The sequence below is a fragment of the Fukomys damarensis genome, unplaced genomic scaffold (assembly GCF_012274545.1).
Source record: "Fukomys damarensis isolate Sample0158 unplaced genomic scaffold, DMR_v1.0_HiC HiC_scaffold_4, whole genome shotgun sequence".
Classification (NCBI taxonomy): Eukaryota; Metazoa; Chordata; class Mammalia; order Rodentia; family Bathyergidae; genus Fukomys; species Fukomys damarensis.
In genome coordinates, this window is record NW_022900916.1 from 49,800,560 (window position 1) to 49,807,143 (window position 6,584).

The 6,584-nt window shown below is 37.1% G+C and overlaps 1 long non-coding RNA gene across 2 annotated transcripts in view; it reads left to right on the forward strand.

Annotated features, from left to right (window-relative positions):
- Positions 1 to 6,584, forward strand: part of LOC104860654 — a 35,059-nt gene that overhangs the window by 23,326 nt on the left and 5,149 nt on the right. For both annotated transcript variants that reach the window (XR_779756.1, XR_779757.1), the window contains one exon: positions 2,224 to 2,906. This is a non-coding gene — a long non-coding RNA (uncharacterized LOC104860654). The remainder of the gene's footprint in view (positions 1 to 2,223; positions 2,907 to 6,584) is intronic.

Here is a 6,584-nt window from a genome sequence, read left to right on the forward strand (position 1 = left end):
CCCTTGCCCTCATTTTTATCGTTGATGTCCCAATTTAAAGTGTAACCCAGATGTGACTGTGTTTGGAATTTGTAAAGTCTTAGTTAAGTCAAAATGAGGTCTTCAGACTGGGCTGTAATCACATATGATTGGTGTCCTTAGAAAAAGAGGAAATTTAAACATAAGACAAAGTGTGACGACAATGTGAAGATACAGGGAGAAGATAGCTACAAGCAAGGAACAATTCCTCCAGAAATCAGCCTTCCTGACACTGACTTTGCCCTTCCAGCCTCCAGAACTGTGTGAAAATAAATTTCTGTGGTATAGTACAGTCCTGAAGCCTGTGATAGTTTATCATTGCAGCTCTAGCAAACATTTTGTTTTTCAAGATCACAAGAGTATTATAAACAGAAGAAAGAGAATATGCAAAACAAGTCACTATTAGGATCATAACTTACTTGGGAAACGGAGTAGTTAAGCGTCACCAGGTCACAGAACGTGAAGTGGGAAGGAGACGTGTGTATTTGGGGGTTGAAGCTAGAGAGGAAATGGCAGATTATGAGAGGGCTCCTGTGCCAAATGAAATCGTTAGCATTTGGGGTGAAGACATTACGGAATTAAATAGTATTAAAGGAGGTCCCCCGCATTTCAGGTAATTTCCTCCAATCAAATTTCATCATTGGTTTGTACTTCTAGGCTTTCTCTAGTCTAGTTTTCCCTGTCAGTAACTAGTATTTTATGGAAATAATTTCCATTTGTCCAAAAGATGGAGAAATAGTTTTAAGAACTACATTAATCCTTTTCTTAAGAATTGTTTTAGCCCTATGTGCACAATTTAAATATTTATTTACTTAATTTTATATCAGTACTCTTCATTCTACTCCCTTATCCAGGCTTCATTGACTTCCTGTCTTCAGTATTTATGTTCAGAATTTGATCCACAAGTTGTCAGATTGGTGCTCCTGTAGGCTCAGTTTCGAGTATTTGCTATTTAAAGTTACTATCTCTGCTTTGCAAATCTTAATACTTATTTTGCTTCTTTTTAGTTACTGTTACCTTTCCTAAAATCTAAGATGTGGATAGTTTTTTTTCCCTTTTTCTGTCATCTTTCCTGTTATCTTTGACTCTCCTATTTGTAGAGTAGAATTAAATGTTATACTGTAATAAGTTTCAAATCCCATGAAAGCAGTGGTCATGATTGACTCGTTTATTCAATATGTTACCCGAACCTGATACGGTCCTTGACACAAGGTTGATAAAAAATTTGTTTAAAAGGAAAATTAGAAGTGTTTACTGTCTATTTACTCTTAAATATCTGTCAACAAGTCTTTATGAGTCAGTTAGTTTTAAATTAAGACAGTACATCAAAATCCCCTGGGGAACTTATTCGATATACACACGAGCTGGTACTACCTCAAACATGCTGAATCCAGGCTTGAGTAGTGGGGGAAGCAGGGGAGGTGGAGGTGATGGAGGGTTGTAGGCCTAAGAATGGTGAAAAAGCTTGCAATATGATTTTGATTTTAATTAGTAACCGATAAGAACAGAAGTTGTTATTCTTTTCATTCAATTAAGATCCCACTGACTTGAAGCAATGGATAAATATGTTAGGCAGTGAGAAAGATGTTTTGGAATAGGAGATTTTTCCTAGAACTTCTCACACATTTGTTAGCTGTTTGTAATCCCATGGTTGGATGCCACTGAGACCAATGTGTGATGTGTTTTTATCTTAAAGGAGTGGTTCTGGAGGGGTGGGACGACCACTATGAATCATAAGCTCAGGATTTTATTTTTAGTTTTCACACTTACTAGTTCTGAAGTTTCAAGAAAAATAGTTCCATAAATTTCAGTTTCCTCACCTGTAAAGTAAATATGAGCATTTGAAAAATGAATGGTTCTGATTAATTTCTGTGATTGAAGAATTTCATTCACCACTCTGACCTTGAAGGCATGTGTTTATTTAAGGGTATAAAACAAGTAACAGAAGAAAGAGGTAAAGTTTCTTGCAGTCGATTCTCAGAATCTTTGACTGTTCTTAGAAATAAAACTACTGCTAGCTGATTTCTGCTCCCGTAACTCCCATAAGATGCAATGGCTTTGGAAATGGTTTTCCAAACTGCCCCTCTAGGGCATGGCAGGTCTCTGTGCCACCTTGTTTAAGGTGTTCATTTTAGTAAGTTAATTTTTTTTTAATCACTAGGGTATTTTGTTCTGTGTCTTGATCAGAGATTTTTCTCATTCCAGGTGATTAAAACTGCTTAGGCTCATGAGCTCTAAACATGAAGAAATGATAGAGGTGACAGGAATCATGGGCACACAGGGAAGAAGTGAGTTTGGACCTTACAGGGATCTTGGATGAAGAGCTGGAAAAGACTCAGTTGCTGGGACACAGCAGCAGACACTAGTACCCTCTGTGTGGGGAACTTTGCAATGATGACTCATTTGAAACAAGGACCACTAGACACGGAAGAGCAGAGAAGATAACCCACGCAAAGCAGGGAAGGCCTGTAATATCTTGGATATTTTACTTTGAAACTGTAAACAATAACATGATGAAAACGTCTTATTTTAAAATTTACTTTGACTCTTACTTCAGAGCTAATATGAATATATTACTTCAGTTTTGGAAAATAGAAAAAAGCAAAACAGAACAAAATCCCCCACCTATTCCCATAATCTTAGTACAATTATTGTCTTTGGAGTATTTTCTTATGTTCTTCATCTCATTGGACACACCATGAAGCAGCTAATCTTGGTTAGATTTGGAGTCAGGGATCTATCCCCAAGAGTCGCTTCCGTGAGGAGGAGAGTTCCTTCTGTGATTTTCAAGGGAAGGGGGCCAGTGTTCTAACCTGCCTCAGGCTACCAGAACGACTGACAAAAGGCGATCCCCTGTTTTGCTTAATTTGGAAATTCATTCAAAGAAGGTAAGTGTTGGGCATGTTCATATAGTTATTCATTATTTATGAATAACAACCCTTGTTAGGATGGTGGTTACAGGGATGTAGACATTTGTCAAAATGTATCAGACTGTATCCTTAACATTTGTGCACTTCGTTGTGCAAATAATATTTCACTTAGTTTTATAAAATAGAAAATAATGTAAGCACAAAATGAATTAGTATGACAATGATTGTCAGGAAAAAGTAAAAACTGGAGTTACTAAAGCTGATTCATTTTGGTAAATAGAGTTAAAGAAGGATAGGATCATTGATTTTCCACTTCATACAATATATTATTTGTTTATTATGTGAAAACATTGAGAATTTTTCTTTTACATTTAAAGACAAAAAGAGGTTTTCAGGAGGAGGAAATGGGAATAGGTTTATAAGGAAGAAGAGCTTTGGGTATGAGTTTGAATGCCAGATCTTTATCCATGGCATGGAAAAAATCTTTTAGGATTAGACTTAGAGAAGTGCACTAGTGAAGGGCACCAATAAAATCTAGGGGCTACGCTGGTCCGTGACCCACTGGAGGCACCTGAATGAGGCAGCCTCCTCCTGGAGTCCACCTGTCCTTTGGGTGGGAAACTTGCATCCTCAAAGTCCAGCCACTGTGGGAGGGAGGGCGGGCATTACACTGCTCCTGTTTCGGGATTTCTTCCTCTGGGAGGCAGCAATCATGCTATGGGCGCTTCAGATCTTTGCAGTTGATGTAATCCTGTTCCCATATGGTCCCTCTCTGCCACATGTCAGGACAAGGATGAAGGTAGAGGCAGGAAGGGAATCTCATGCCTGCAGTTTGGGAATGGAGTTGGAGTCTACAATTCCTAAAGTTGGAGATGAAAGGACAGGATGATATTGCTTTACTTATGAAAATTTAAACACATAGAATAATACTCATGATGGGTTATAGTGATTTAAAAACTTCAGTGTCAAGTCAAGAAGTTTCTTTGTAGATACGAAGGAGGAAGTTTTGCTCAAATGACAGGAGTTTGAGAGGAGACAAAAATTGCAGCCTGATATTTTCGATGTTTTAGATGTTTAGGGATTCTATGTCAGGTTTACCCATTGGAGCCACATTCATAACAATAGAAAATATTCAGTATAGTATTGAGAAATTGACACTAATTCTTTAGATTAGATTGAGAAATGAAAATATTGTTTGCTTTAAAATAAGACCTCAACATAGCTTATTAACCACCAAGCTTTTAAATCCAACACACCACTAACCTTAGTGTTTATGGAGCCCTTTCCTCTAACAGGGAACAATTGAACATTATTTTTCTATGTGAGGTCTATACTGTTAAAATAACACAAAGACACCGAAGAGAAAGATTTTGGAAACTTAACAGTGTGGAAGAATTCTGCTGCCACCTAATGGAGAAATGAAATATTTTCATTCTTCTGCTTCAAAGTTACCTTTTGTCATACTGAGCTATCATATACAATTGTATTAATTATTTTAACAAACATTCTTGAAAATTATGTTTATATATTTAATTTTAAAGTTATTTGTGTGAGTCTTGCATACATACTTTGAAGGGGTGGTAATTAAGATATGGTAGAGTATGGAATTAGTTTAATTAAATTTTAATTGTAACAATTTGTTTTCTATAATTTTGTTTAAGTTAAATTTAATAAAATTTAATAATGTATTAGATGGTTTTTAAATATTGAGTTTTGTTTGGACAATTCTAGTGAACACATGAGTGAAATAAAAAATTAGTCATAGCAAGAGAGCATGCTATGGGGAAAAATGGGTTGAATATTGTATGTTAAAACGCAGAAAAGACACTGTGTGTAGTGTGTGTCTGTGCACAAGCATGTACTTGTGCATGAGTGTGTATGTACTGAAAAGCATATTTGGCCACTGAGTTAAAAATATCCAGGGTTGCTTTTTTTATGCTTGTGTATTATATTTATTTAAAACACAGGCAGGGTTTGATATTTTCCCCTTTTGCTCATTGGTAGACAATACCAGGTATTGTTAATGTTAATACATATCTTTTGGAGGCAAAGAATTTACTTAACTGCACAAACTCTAGAAAATGGAGGAAAAGAAACAAAATCACACACATCCTCCTTGCAGCATTAATTACATTAGCCTTCTGAAAACACATAATTATGTAACTTGAAGTCACTGGACCCTGTCTGCCTTTTGGTCTCTCAGTAACATATGAGAGCCGCTGGAAGCTTTGGTTGTAAAATACCTCACCTATATGTCCTTTCTGGAACATCTTTTAGATCGCAGGGATGGTCCCCCTTTGCCATTCTCTCTAACGTCCAGCTCTAGCATTTCTGATCACCCCCTGGGACTCTGAGATGCAGATGTCTCAATATATTACATTCTTTTTCCAATGGACCCATAGAAACTCTTGATCTTTCTGTTCCTTCATCTTCCACAAAAGCACCTTACCACATTGTCTAAGAATATGTGATTTCATTGTTTTAGGGCCATTGTAGAAAATAACTACAAAGTGAGAAGGCTCGAGATTGCAACTCTAGTTAATTCGGAGTTTTTCTTGATTCCCACTTGTTAAAGAATCTAGATACTTGTGGCTTCTCAGGGATGGGACTTAATGGAGGTTCCCTACTTCAAAACCTGTCCAAAATGCCTGGCTAATGCCCCTACCCTTTGAATCTCTGTCTCTTCTCTACTTCCACACACTTCCTCCCTTTACCTTGCATTCAAAACTCTTCTGTCTTCTGTTGAAAAAACTGCTGCTGCCCACAAGAAGGGCTATCACTCCTTGAGTCTGATGCTCTGGGCTTTTGTCTGGTGGACACTGACATTGACTTTCAGCTCTTAGTAATGGGAGGGGAAAATATACATTACTGTACAGATGCAGAAGCAAAAAACAAACAAAAAACCAAACTTCTTTTTCTTTATTTTGGCAATCATCTTGTTCACAAGCACCTGATTTGGCTACTCGATGAAAATAGGAATGGGTTTAAGTTTATCAATAAAGTAGCTCATGCTGTTGTTAAACTCAGTCTTCGCATATTCTCTTCTCCCTTTAACAAAACTCATAGCAGGGCTAATAAGGGACATCTGCTTTTTAATTTGTCTGTGTCTGTAGTTCTGGATTTTGGATTGTGTTCACTGGACATCAAATCCCACTTGAATACATAAATCACTTCAGTTTTTGATGACACATAACTATGTAATTTTCCTTTCACTAAGGGCATCATTGAGGGTGCCAAGTCCATTGATGCTGCATCCACTGTGTCTCAGGTAGTCCCACTTTGGACTGTTCTCTTGGTATTGATGTGGTGAAGAGTTCTTCAGTAACCTCGTCACCTCCCCAATCTAGCTGTGACTCAGTGGAAGTTGGCCCCAAACCTCTGTGCTATAAGTTAATTTCCTACTCATACAGGCCATTCACAGATGCTTATTTCATCTATCTTATCATGTGTCTTCATATTTCCACTCATCGAATCTATCTTAGTTTTGATAGGAAAGAGCAAAGAAATCTGTAAGGGAGGGAATGTCCAAAGGGAGTCAAAGGCTTCTAATCAAGAAAAGAAGATTAAGGGCCGGGGATTTAGCTCAGCGGTTCGGTGGCCTGCTTCGCAAGCACAAGGACCCGAGTTTGATCCCCGGTACCACAAAAAAAAAAAAAAAAAAAAAAAAAAAAAAAAAAAAAAAAAAAAAAAAAAAAA